This window comes from Nannospalax galili, unplaced genomic scaffold (assembly GCF_000622305.1).
Source record: "Nannospalax galili isolate Female #2095 unplaced genomic scaffold, S.galili_v1.0 scaffold873, whole genome shotgun sequence".
NCBI classification, from domain to species: Eukaryota; Metazoa; Chordata; class Mammalia; order Rodentia; family Spalacidae; genus Nannospalax; species Nannospalax galili.
This window is the reverse complement of record NW_008334005.1, coordinates 449,614-464,056: the sequence shown is the minus strand read 5'-3', so window position 1 is coordinate 464,056 and position 14,443 is coordinate 449,614.

Genomic DNA, 14,443 nt, shown 5'->3' with positions numbered 1-14,443 from the left:
CCGTGGTCCCTTTCATGTCCCTCTCCCCTCTCCTTCCTGCCAATTACTCCCACTTTTTCCACCTCCCTCAGGTAACATCTGTTCCCTACTATCTCCCTTTCAGGTTGTTTCTTTTCCTTTACCTTTAAGTATCCTTTGCCTTTACCTGGCTGCTGGCATCACATCAGAATTTATATACGCACATATAAGGGATTGGTGCTACAGCCACAAATGAGGGAAAGTATATGCCACTTGCTTTTCTGTGTTTGTGTTACTTGGTATAACACTCTCTAGCTCCATTCTTTTATCTGCAAATTTCATAATTTCAACTTTTCTTACTGCTGAGTAGAACTCCATTGAGTAGATGTACCACATTTTCATTAACCATTTGTCAGTTGAGGGATATTTAGTTTGTTTCCATTTCTTAGCTATTGTGAAGACAACAGCAGAAAACATAGATGTACAGAAACCTTGCTCATTCACTGCTGGTGGGAATGCAAACTTGTGCAACCACTATAGAAAGCAGTGTGGAGAACCCTCAAAAAACTAAAAATGAACCTACCATATGATCCAGTGATATCACTTGCTTTCTTGACCTTAGCCAGTCTGACTGGGGTAAGATGAAATCTTAAAATGGTTTTTATTTATATTTCTCTAATTACTAAAGAAACTGGACACTTCTAAATGTGTTTCTCAGCCATCTTTATTTCTTCACTTGAGACCTTTCTGTTCAGATACATATTTTAATTGGGTCATTTGTTTTCTTCATTCTTTTTTTGAGTTCTTTATATGTTCTGAATATTAATCCTCTGTCAGATATGTAGCTGGCAAACATTTTCTGCCAATCTGTGGGTTTTCTTTTCACTTCCACTGTTGTTTCTTTTGCTGTACAGAAGTTTTGTAGCTTAATGAGGTCCTACTTGTTGATTGCTGACCTTAGTTTCTGAGCAACTAATGCCTGCTTTAGAAAGTGCTTTCCTGCAACTATATCTTGTAGGGTACTCCATATGTTTTCTTCTAACAGTTTCAGAGAGGTTTCATACTGAAGTCTTTGATAAATTTGGAACTGACTTTTGTTAAGGATTATAGATATCGTTCTAATTTCATTCTTCTTCATGTGGAGATCCAGATTTTTCAGCATCATTTGTTGAAGATGATGCTATCTTTCTTCCTGTGTATATTCTTAGTACAGTTGTCTATTAGATGGCTGAAATTTCATGATTTCATGCACTCATGTTTGAATCACCAATTACATTCCATTGTTCTTTCTTTGGTTTTGTGCCAGTATCATGCTGTTTTAATAACTAAAGCTCTGTAATGTTGTTTGAGATATGGTATGGTAATCCACTCAGCATTGTTCTTGTGCTCAGGTTTGCTTTGGCTACCTGGGCTCTTTTGTGATTCCATATGAATTTTAGGAAGTTATTTTCTAATTCTTTAATGGGTACTTTTAAAATTTTTATTTATTATTTTTATTTTATGTGTGTGTGTATATTACCTGCAAGTAGGTAAGTGCAACCATGTCAGGCAATACATGCGGAGGACAGAAGAGGCTTTGGGATACCCTGGAAATGGCATTACAGACAGTTGTTAGCTGCCATATGCGTCCTGGTTTTTGAATGAGGCTCTTCTGCAAGAACAGTGTTCTTAACCACTGAGCCATCTCTACAGCCCCTGTAATGGGGATTTTGACTGGGATTGTATTGAATCTATATTTTACTTTTGTTCTTCTGGTTCTTTTCACAATATTATTTCTTCCAATTTATGAATACAAAAAGTCTTTCTATCTCCTGGTGTCTTCCTCAATCTCTTTCATAAAAGATTTAAAATGTTCATTGTAGAGATCTTTCATGTATATGGCAGTTTTGTTTGGTTCCTGATTTAGTTATTTAGTTATGTTGAGGTGTGTTCCCTACAGTCTAATTCCCTCTAATACTTTAAAAATCAATGACACTGGATTTTGTCAAAGGCCTTTTCTGCATCTGTGAGATAACCATATGTCTTGTTTTTAAGTTGATTTGTATGATTTAGATTTATTGCCTTATAAATATTGAATCATTCCTGCATCCCTGGAATAAAGCGATCCTGATGATAGTGGATGGTTTTTTGATGCATTTCTGTAGGAGTTTTGCAAGTTGAGAATTTTTGCATCTATGTGCATTAAAGATATGGGTCGATAGATCTGTGGTTTTTTGGTTGTGTCTTTACCTGATTTTCGTATTAGAGTGATATTGTCTCATAGAAGGAGTTTAGGAGTTCTCACTCTGTTTCTAACTTTTTGAAAATAAGTATTGGCTGTAAATGTGTTGGTAGAATTTTGTGAATTCATTTCTACCTGGGTATTTTTTAGTCAGGATGTTTTGTACTGCTTTTTCAATTTCTTTCTTTATTAGGGGCTTGTTTAAGCTGTTGATCTCTTCTTGGTTTGGTGTTGGTGGTTCCTGTGAATTTATATATTCATCCATTTCTTTTAGATTTTCTGTGTTGGCATCTATGATCATTTAGAACTGTGTATACTTTGGTCCCAAGCTCTTCTGGTTTGCACAGTTTGCGTTGAAAAGTCAATCTGACCAGTTTTCCTTTATATATGACTTGTTTTTCTTTTGCAGCTTCTAGTATTCTCTCCTTGCTCTGTATTTTTAGTGCTTTTACTGTGATATCTCATGGAGGGCTTCTTTTCTGGTCCTCTCTATTTGGTGTTCCATGTGCTTCTTGTACTTACAAGGATATGTCTTTATTTTGGGGAAGTTTTCTTCTAGAATCGTGTTGATGAGCTTGTCAACACCATTTACTTGGAATTCTCCTTCCTCTATGCCTATGATGTGTAAGTTTGACAGTTTTCATGGTGTCCCAAATTTCCTGCATATTGCATTTCTTTAAAATACATATTTCATATTCATTCCGTTAGCAGTTCAGTTCTTCAGCTTTAACATCCAGTCTTGATATTCTGTTTTCCATTTCATTCCTTCTATTGGTGAAGGTTTCTCCCGTCATTTCGAATTTGCTTGTTGAGTCGTTCACTTCCTTCTTCATTTCAGCCTGAATTTTCTTCAGTGTTTCTCTTATGAAAATTCATTGAGTTTATTCCTATCATCTTTTTGTGCTATTTTTTGTGTGTTCTTTATAGTCATTTAATACTTATATGGTTTTCCTTTTAAAAATTATTTTTGCTTTATTGTTACTTCATGCGTATGTATAGATTGCTTGCATGTGTGTAAGTACACTCATGTCGTGCAATGCCCACAGAGGACAGACGAGGGTGTCAGATTCCCTGGAACTGGAATTTCAGATCGTTGTTGGTCACCAGCTGGGTGCTGTGGTAGAAACCAGGTCTTCTGGAAGAGCAGCTAGTGCTCTTAACCACTGGCCTATCTTTCTAGCCCCATGACTGTTCATTGAAGTTATGTGCCTTGAGTTGCCACTAGGGGTTTCTCATTGTAGAATACTTCTATAGGGCTAGTGGTGTTTGGTGGAGACATTATTATTTGGGTTCTTTTTCTTATATTTTTTGGGGGCAGGGGGATAAAAGTTACTCATTTTATTTTGGAACAAAACCATTTACATTGCTATTAGCTTTTGCATTCTGACCTTTTTTTAAATTTTCTAAAATTTTAATTGATTTTACTGAATCAAACTTATTTTTTACCTATATAAGAATTCAGAATTCTCATGTATCACACTTATAACTTATTTTTTTTCTTGTTGTACATTGGCCAGAATATTTAAATCACAATAAAAAGTTCTTTTTTTCTGTCCTTAAGGATGAAGGACAATCTCTAACCTTTCACCAAAGAGGAAATTGTCTTTCTTTCCAATGCTGAATAATTTAATAGCTGTCTTTTATAGCTCAGTGTTATTCTATGATCAACAGAGGCTGTGCAGTGGCTCATTATTTACCTCTCTATGCTGATACCATTTTTCTCAGTGGCCTTCAGGTATTTCAGATCAAAATCACACATATGCTAGGCTTCCTTGTAGCTTATTTTTTAAAAAAATTTATTAAATTTTCTTGTATTTCATAAAAAATATCTCAAACAATCTGAATCATCTTTATAGCCCTGTCCCCACCAGCACCCACCTATAGCCCCTGCCCATAGTTCCCCACTGGAACCCATATACTCTGTCCTGTTGTTAAGGCCCACTGTGTCAAGTCAGTGTCTCCAGACATTCCCCAGTAAAAGCCCTTGTGGTTTAGTCAGATCCTTTTCATCTATCCACAAAACACCTATCATTTTCTTATTTTTTTTAACAGAGCATAGGGTGGGGGTTTATTTACAGAGGGGTGGGTAACCCCATTTATGGCTGCACTGGAAAGTCCACACTCAAATATAGATTCTGTGACTTCCCAACAGACGCAGAAAATGATGAGAGAGGTGCCTCCTGGCATTCTTGGCTTATATATCCTTAGCCCCTCCCCCACATGCAGCTAAGGTGGACTGGTTGGGTGGGTGGGAGAGGTAACTGACTCCCCCCTCAACTCCTTGATCAGTGTGGGAAGGAAGGAGGTATGACTATAGTGCAGGTATAATGGTTGGAATACACTTTTAGTTAACAGTCCAACCCTTCCTCTGGCTCTTATAGTCTTTCCACCAACCTCTTTCAAAAGTCCTTGAGCCTGAGAGGGGGTAGTAGGTATGGAATAATCTTCCTCCTACTGTGGGAAGACACTGAGGAAATGGATGGTTGGCCCATTTCAGTGGGATTCTATCTACACAAAGGGGAGGCAGGATCCAGATTATCTCAGGCCGTTGCTGGGTTCTTAGTCCCTATGCCAGAGGGAGGCCAGAACAGGCCCTCTCAGGCTGTCCTTCATTTTGGTTTTGACATGAGGATTTCTTTTGTTACTTGTTAATCTGGTATGAAATGCCAGCCTTTGTTTGTTGAGCTGAACTTTGATTCTGTTTGCATGACTGACATAATTTTGTTGCTTTATGATTGGTTATGAAAAACTGGTTGGTTGAGGCTTCAGGCTCCCGCTTCTGTTTTATATTGGATGGACCAGATGGCTCCACTCCAGCTACTCAGGAACTCTCCAGGAGAGCAAAAGGGTCTTGGATATTCAGGAGCACTTTAGGAGCTCCAGATGGATAGTACCAAGGTCCAAGGAGAAGAGATAGGAATTGGATGTACTGGTACCTACTATTTGGCAGGAAAGACTAAGCTTTGGAAAAGTGGACAGTACTGAAGATGGTCCCAAAGCAGGTGGATGGGCACCATGCAATTTTTGCAGCTCACTCTAGAAGCCAAGCTAGGTACTCTCTGGCAGTTTCTAAAAGTCTGGGTGTGGAGCTGGAGAGGTGGCTGGCTGCTCTTGCAGAAGACCTTGGTTTGAATCCCAGTACCCACATGGCCGCTAACAACAGTCCATAACTCCACTTCCAGGAGATCCGATACCATCTTCTGTCCTCTGTGGACACTACACAGCACAGCTTTACTTACATACATGCAGGCATAACACTCTTACACATAAAAATATTTAAAAAATAAAAAATAAAATTTAAAAGCTCTGGGCATAAGGAGAGGTCATAGAATGAGGAAGTCCAGGCCCCTACTAGCCAGCAGGGAATCCTGAAGCTGGAGCAGAAGAAGGGACTTCATTTAGTCCTGAAGCAGTGGGATAGGTGTTGTGCCATTTTGGTAGCTCACCCTGAAGTGTGACACAGGTGTTTTCAGGCAGTCTCAAAGGCACTTTAAAGAAACATCCTTTGTTATCTTAAAGAGATACCAAAGTACTGTGATTGACATTTCGCAGTATAGACCTTTTTTTGAGCCTGGGTTAAAAAAGTCATATTATACTTTACAATACATAATCTTAGAGAGCAATCAGGGAACAACTGAGCCTTGCAAAACAGAAAATATCATGTCAGAGAAAAATGGGTTTGGATGCACAGTGCAGAAAGTATCATCATTAGTACCAAGTGGGGCTCACTTCTGCTCCCTCTTTTCCTCCCTCAGAAACTGTTGCCTATCAGGGCCAGCCACTGGCATCTGGTAATCCCATGCTAAGTCCCTAATTAGAGCTACAGGCCCTCTCTACCCCACCCTGTATCCAACATCTAAGCTCAGTGCTATTCCTCAGGCCACCACAACATGACTCTGTTCTGAGTGTCTAAGGGAGTACAGAGCTGTAGATCTGGGAGGACACAGCGTAGGGAGGTTAAAGGAAGGTGTGGGGTTATGGAAATGTGTACATAAGGGAGCAAGAGCACAGGCGTGCCTATGACCCTAGGTCTTCACCTGCCCAACTACGATCCTGACAGACATCTCCTTTCCCCTAGTGTTAATCTAGCTGCTTCAACTGAATTAAGACAAAGTTTGGTCCTGCTACAAAGGCACAGTTCAAGCCATTCATTCATTCACACACTCACACACGTACTCACACACAGAGTCTGTTTAAATATTGGGAGTTCCCTTATTCTGCTGCCCTTCCCCCAAGGGCAGCCTCCCTGGGCAGCATGTTTCCCACCTCATACTGAAGTGTACTCAGCTTTCCAAGAACAACAGCTTTTGCTCCAAATTACCTTGAAGTATACCCACCCCACGACCCTTGTGAGGTGACCACAATTGCTTTCTATCCACATGGACAGGCCTGACCTGAATCTTGGGGCCTTACCTTTTTCTTATGGCAATTTTTTGTTTCTAATTATTTAGCCTGTAATTTGAGTTTGATTAAGGCTTAGCCATTTAGGAGACTGGAGCACCAACCTAGGACAGGACCTAGATTACCCTACATCAAGTTGTTCACTTTCCGTTTCCTCCTGGTGTCCCTTCCCCTAGACCAGGCTGGGAAACATATTCCAGCAGGTCAAGGGGCTGTGGTTAGAATCTCTCTGGGACCTCCAAATTGTTATGGAAATCAAGCATTCAAGATAACAATTAATTATTCAGAGTATAGGGGACCTCATTTTATTTACATTTACAGCCCCAGAGAAGCTAATGCTCCAAAGCTCTGGGCCTTGAGCTACAGAAATTCCCAGTTTTTATAGATCTCCACACATCATATACTAACTGCCAAGACAATGGTAGATTCAAATTACAGCATACCTGACAGCCCACAGAGACAATTATGTATCCCAAAGCTGCTGAAGAGAAATTCCTTATGCAGGTGGGTTTACAGAGACAGATATTAAAGGCAGGTGTTCAAACATTTCCTATACCAAAATTTATTGCTGGCACCTTGTAGGCACCAATTATCCTAATTGTGAGCAAAAGTTCTCGCAGATAAGTGTGGTATTTTTTCTCAAGATAGATCTTTGATGTTCTCCATTTAATAAGCATTTATAAAACCACTGTGAATAGTGTAACCTAAGGTATAAAATCAGTCACTAACTGATAAAAGCAATATCATACACATAAAAGTAACATTAAATGTGTGACTATAATTCTATTTATTTTATCTTTATTTTGTATTTCCCTGATGGCTAAAGATGTTGAACATTTGAAACAAAATTCTCAATAATTTGTATTTCATCAGTTGAGAACTCCCTGTCTAGGACCTTGCCCCAATTTTCAACTGAGCTTGGTTTTTTAATGTTTAGATGTTTTTAGATCTCTGTACACTATAGACAGTAGTGCTCTGTCAGATGTATAGCTGGTAGAGACTTTTTCTTGTTTTGTTTATTGCATTATGCAAATGATGTTATCCTTCACTGAACAAAGCATTTAATTTTATAATCTGCACAGGTCAGTTATTGATCTTAACACCTGGGATGTCAGAGTTCTCATCAGAAAGCCCTTTCCTGTGCTTATATGGTCTAGTGTATTCCATACATTCTCCTTTACCAGCTTCAAAGTATCAGGCCTAGTGTTGAGGTCTTTGATCCATTTGATGTTGGGTTTTTGTGCAGGGTAAGCAAGAAGAATGCAGTTTCATTCTTCTGCATGTACCTGTGCAGTTTCAGCCTGATCAAGATTACCGAGACCCAGAATGAAAAATATTGAATGTTCACTCAAATAAGCGGATACAGGCTTTGAACCATTTGATATTTGTGTTTCCATTGGAAAATCCATCGCAGTCAAGAAACTAATAAGAAGTGAAGTGTGGAGGGTTTAATTGGAGGGGAGATATATTGCCATGATATAAAGGTGTCATTATACTTAAAATATTAAAATAAAACTATGGTCTCATTTTTTATATAAACTGTACACTGAATTAATCACACCTTCTCTGAGTTGGTCAAAACAAATTATTTGAAACCACTGACTATTTAGAATTTTTAATAACTATCAAAGCTCTTGCCCTTTGCTAATGTTCTGCCTTGACTGTTGGTCCTTTTCTTGGTTATGTACATTATTTCTGGTTATGCTTATCAGGGAATATTTGTAATGTGGAGTCAAATTTTAAGCTATCATACTTCACAGGATCAATGTATATACCTAGAAACATTACAAATGATTGATGAAATGTTCAAAGAAATGAATGATGGAGCCTGAGAGCGTGGGTTTAGACCTCTATTGGTGTAGTGGCTCTGATCTCAGCAGACTGCCAGAGAGTGTGGAGTTCTGGCCTCTCCCTGGCCAGAGGGCCTGAGAATGCAGGTGACTGCCTGAGAGCACCCAGATCCTGCCTCCACATGTGAAGTCTGAGTGCACCTGACTGGAACCTGAAATGGGCTTTTGTGGGTACTCCTGAATAGCTGATCTGAAGTTAATCAGTTCCCCTCAAATTAAACCTGAGAGAACCTGAACCCTGTACCAACCAGCTTTACATAACCAACAAAGAAAGGATCTAGGCATAGAACCTTACAGAAGCATACTTCAACTTAACTCACATATCAGAATCATAAACAAAAGAAATTCACACACCAAAACCACAACAAAAGAATAATAAAATGGAAAGCCAAGACACTATGTACCCACCAAACTCCACCAGTCCAGTAGAAGAGTTTTACAAGGAGAATCCCCTAGAGATAACTCAGGACAATGAATTTTAAAAAACAACCATAAACGTGATCAAGGAATTCAATGAATTTAAACAAACAAATAAAAGCTCTAAAAGAGGATAGGCATAAAGTTCTGAATGAACTCACAAAAGAGATAGAAACATTGAAGAAAACTCAGGCAGAAATGAAGAAGGAAATGCAAAACTCAATAAGCCAACTTGAAACAACAGGTGAAAACCTCACTGCTAGAACGAGTGAAATAGTAAACAAAATATCAACATGGGAGGATAAAGTTGATGAATTGGACCACTCAAGCAAAGACTATGGAAAAATTTTAAAAACACAGGAATGGAATATGCAAGAGATATGTGACATCATGAAAAGACCAAATCTACTGATCATAGGAATAGAAGGAGAAGAATTTTGGGTTAATGGTATTGACCAAATTTTTAACAGAATTGTAGAAGAGAATTTTTTTCAATTCAGGAAAGACATCCCCATATAAATACACAAAGCACATAGAAGAACAAATAGGAATGATCACAAAAGGAACTCCTCATGATATATCATAGTAAAAACACTAAATGTACAGAACAAGGAGAGAATACTGAAAGCAGGAAAAGAAAAACAACAAATCACATACAAAGGAAAGACGGTCAGAATTACAGCTTACTTAACAATGCAAACTATGAAAGCCAGAAGCTCCTGGACCAAGGTATTTCCAGTTCTACATAACAATAGATGTAAGCCCAGAATACGGTAGCTGGAAAAAAAAAATGTCTATTATAGTTGAGGGTGAAAGTAAAAGCTTCCACGGCATGAATATCCTGAAAGAACACATGTCCACAAAACCAACCCTTCAAAGAATACTTGAAGCAATACAGAGAACAGAGAAAGAAACAACTATACCCCAGGGGCAATGAAAGAAAATAAATAAAGGTGTAATCGAGGAAACACAAAAATAGAAAACACAAACAGCAATCAAAATGATGGCAACCAATACACATCTTTCAATAATAACCATAAATATCAATGGACTGAACTCCCAAGTCAAAAGACACAGCCTAAATGAATGGATTAAGAAACAAAAATCCATCTCTTTGCTGACTACAAGAAACCCATCTCACCTTCAAGGACAGGCACTACCTTAAGGTAAAGGATGGCAAAGAATACTCCAAGAAAATGGCACTAAGAAACAAGCAGTGGTTGCAATTCTAATATCAGATAAAATAGACTTCAAAGTAAAACTAATCAGAAGAGATCAGGAGGGTCATTTCATTCTGATCAAAGGAACAGTTAACCAAGAAGATATTACAATCTTTAACATACATGTGCCAAACTCTGGTGCACCCAAATTCATAAAAACATCAATACATGACTTTAAGATTCAGATTAACCCCAACTCAGTAATAGTAGGGGACTTCAGTACCCCATTGTCTCCATTAGATAGGTCAACTGGACAAAAAATAAACAGAGAGACGTCTGAATTAAATGATACCATAAATCAAATGGACCTAACAGACATCTTTCGAATATTCCTCCCAAGCACCAAAGAAAACATTTTATATTCAGCACCTCATGGAACTTTTTCAAAAATTGACCACATACTGGAACGCAAAAAAAACCCTCAACAAATAAAAAAAACATTACATTATTCCATGCATTCTATCAGGCCACAATACAATAAAGCTCAAAATCAATAGTGGAAAAAGCACATGAATTCATGGTAATTGAATAACCCACTCCTAAACAATGAGTGGGTCAAAGGAGAAATTAAGAAAGAAATAAAAGAATTCCTGGAATTCAACAAAAGGACAATGCAACACAACACAACCTCTGGGACACATTAAAAGCAGTCCTAAGAGGGAAGTTTATAGCTCTAAGTGCCTACATTAAAAAAGTAGAAAGAGTCCAAATAAATGACCTAACACTGGAACTCAAGACACTGGAAAGGCGCGAACAAATGAAACCCAAAACCAGCAGAAGAGAAGAAATAACAAATATCAAAGCAGAAATTAATGAACTAGAAACAAAAGAAACAATACAAAGAATCAATGAATCTAAGAGCTGGTTCTTTGAAAAGCTAAACAAGAGAGACAGAACGGTAGCTCAGTTAATGAAAGAAAGAACAACTCCAAATCAAACAAATCAGAGATGAAAGGGAAAACATTAAAATAGACACAAAAAGATCTGGAAGAGTATAAAGTAATACTTTAAAAACCTATACACTATATTAAAATTGAAAACCTAATAGAAATAGATGAATGTCTAAAATCATGGGAATCACCAAAGCTAAAGCAAGAAGAGATCAACAGTTTAAACAGATCCATAACATATAAGGAAATTAAAACAATAATACAAAGCTTCCCAACTAAAAAAAGCCCAGGCAAGGCCCAGATTGATTTACAACAGAATTCTACCAGACTCTTAAAGAAGACCTCCGATTAATACTACATAAATCATAGAAACAAAGAGAACTCCCAAATTCTCTCTATGAAGCCAGCATCATTCTAATACCCAAACCAGGTAAAGATACAACCCCAAAAGGAAACTATAGACCCATATCCTTAATGAACATAGATGCAAACATTCTCAACAAAATACTTACAAGGCACATACAGACGCATATCAAAAAGATCATTCGCCATGATCAGGTAGGCTTTATTCTAGAGATGCAGGGATGGTTCAATATACACAAATCATATAAATGGAATCAAAGACAAAAACCACATTGACATCTCAATATATGCAAAAAAGGCTTTTGACAAAATTCAGTTTGCATTTATGTTCAAAGTCCTACAGGGAACTGGACTGGAGGGAATATACCTCAACATAATTAAAGCTGTATACAGCAAATCCACAGCCAACATCATTCTAAATGGAGAAACTTGGAAGCATTCCCATTAAAATCAGGAACAAACAAGGATGTCCACTATCTCCACTGCTTTTCAACATAGTGCTTGAAACTCTTGCTAGAGCAATAAGACAGGAGAAGGAAATTGAAGAAATACTAATTGGAAAAGAAGAGGACAAACTATAAATTTTTGCAGATGATATGATACTATACCTAAGAGATGCCAAAAGTTCCACCAGAAAACTCCTAGAACTGATCAACACTTTCAATATAGTGGCAAGTTATAAAATCATTCTACAAAAATCAGTAGCCTTCCTATATACCAATAAAAAACAATTGGAGAAGGAATACAGGGACAAGCTCCCATTCACAATTGCTGAAAGAAAAAAAAAACCTTGAAATAAATCTGACCAAAGACACCAAAGATTTCTACAATGAAAATTTAAATTGTTAAAGAATGAGATTGAGGAACACACCAGGAGATGGAAGGACCTCTCATGCTCATGGATTGGAAGAATTAATATTGTGAAAATGACCATCTTACCAAAGGCAATATATAGATTTAATGAAATCCCAATCAAAATCCCCATGACAAAATTCACAGATTTAGAAAAAAAAATCCTTAAATTTGTATGGAAGCACAAAAGACCCCAGATAGCCAAGGCAACCCTGAGCATAAAGAGCAATGCTAGGGGGATTACTATACCAGATCTCAAATTATACTACAGAGCTACAGTCATAAAACAGTATGGTACTGGCACAAAAACAGACAGATCAATGGAATATCATTGAAGATCCAAACCTGAGTGCATGCAATTTCAGCCACCTGATACTTTACAAAGGTGCCAAGAACACAAAATGCAGGAAAAGACAGCATCTTCAACTAATGGTGCTGGCAAACCTGGATCTCCACCTGTAGAAGAATGAACCTAGAGCCTCATCTTACACCTTGCATAAAAGTCAACTCCAAATGGATCAAAGACCTCAATGTGAAACTGGAAATCCTGAAACTATTAGAAGAAAATATTGGCAGTAAATTATAAGATATATGTGTAGGAAAGGATTTTCTAAATCAGACAGATGTTGTTCAGGAATTAAGGTCAGCAATCAACAAGTGGGACCTCATTAAACTAAAAAGCTTCTGTACAGCAAAAGGAACAATCAAAAAAGTTTGTTCTGAAGAGGAAACCTACAATATGGGAAAAAGTCTTCACCAGTGACACATCTGACAGAAGTTTAACATCCAGAATATATAAAGAACTCGGATAGCCAAAGCAACTCTGAGCACAAAGAGCAATACTGGTGGGATAACTATAGGAGATCTCAAATTATACTACAGAGCTATAGTCATAAAAACAGCATGGTACTGGTACAAAGAACTAAGAAACCAAATGACCCAATTAAAAGATGGGCTAAAGATCTGAACAGAGAGTTCTAAAAGGAAGAAATAAAGATGGCGAAGAAATATCTCAAAAGGTGTTCAACAACATTAGTAATTAAGAAAATGCAAATTAATACCACCCTAAGGTAGCACCTTACCCCAATCCAACTGTCTAGGGTCAAGAGTACAAATGATACCAAATGCTGGCGAGAATGTGGAGAAAGGGGAACAGTCATTCACTGCTGGTGGGATTGCAAGCTTGTGCAGCCTCTATGGAAAACAGTGTGGAGAACTCTTAAAAAACTAAAAATGAACCTACCATATGACCCGGTTATACTATTCCTTGGCATATACCCAAAGGACTCAATGTATTATAGAGACACTTGTATGGCTATGTTTGTTGCTGCTCTTTACACAGTAGCTAAGAGATGGAAGCAACCTAAGTGCCCCTCAACTGACTAGTGGTTAAAAAATGTGGTTTATTTGCACAATGGAGTTCTATTCAGCAGTAAAGAGAGATGAAAAAATGAAATTTGCAGGTAAATGGATGGATCTAGAAACTGTTATACTAAGTGAAGTAACACAGACTCAGAAAAGCAAACGACACATGTTCTTCCTCATCTGTGGATCCTAGCACGAAATCATTTTAAATTCCAGGTCCTTTTAATAAGATGATGCTACACAGCAGTCCCTTCTCATGAAATACCGATAATCATCACGACTTTAACTGAACCTGTTCATTAAATATTGTCACAATTGGGCTTGTTGACTGTTGTGCTCTTTCATTAAAGGAGGGCCAAGCAGGGACATTGGACTCTCACTGGATTATCCAGCCACTCTTCTCAGCCAACTGAATGTAATTTGGCCCTAATCACAGATGGACTCCTGGATTTGGGTAGGGCTAAAGTATACCATCTGGGGAAGGGTAGGAAAAGAAAGCACGACTCCTGCTGGGTAAAAGCTTTTCAGTTTGCATATCCTCAAATCATACATACAGCTCAGCAAACCCTCAGTTATCTCGAAGCCTTTGAGAAGGAACAGACACTGATTATAACCACTCCAACAGCTATCAAAATACCTGAAACCAAATCCTGAATCCATCACTCTAGAGTCCAGCCTTGGAAGACAAAACAGAAAAATGAGGAGGAATGCAACAGAGGGATGCTTTTGGAAGCCCTTGTCAAGAAACTTCAATGGACTCTCATGTGAATATTTGAAAATTGCCCTGTTCTGACTTTTTTCTAGTTCCCTGTCTAGAACTTGTAATGCTAATTTCTCTTGCCTTTACTTCTCCCTCACATCTCTTATTGATGATTCAAAGACTTTCTTTTCCCCCTTAAGATAAGA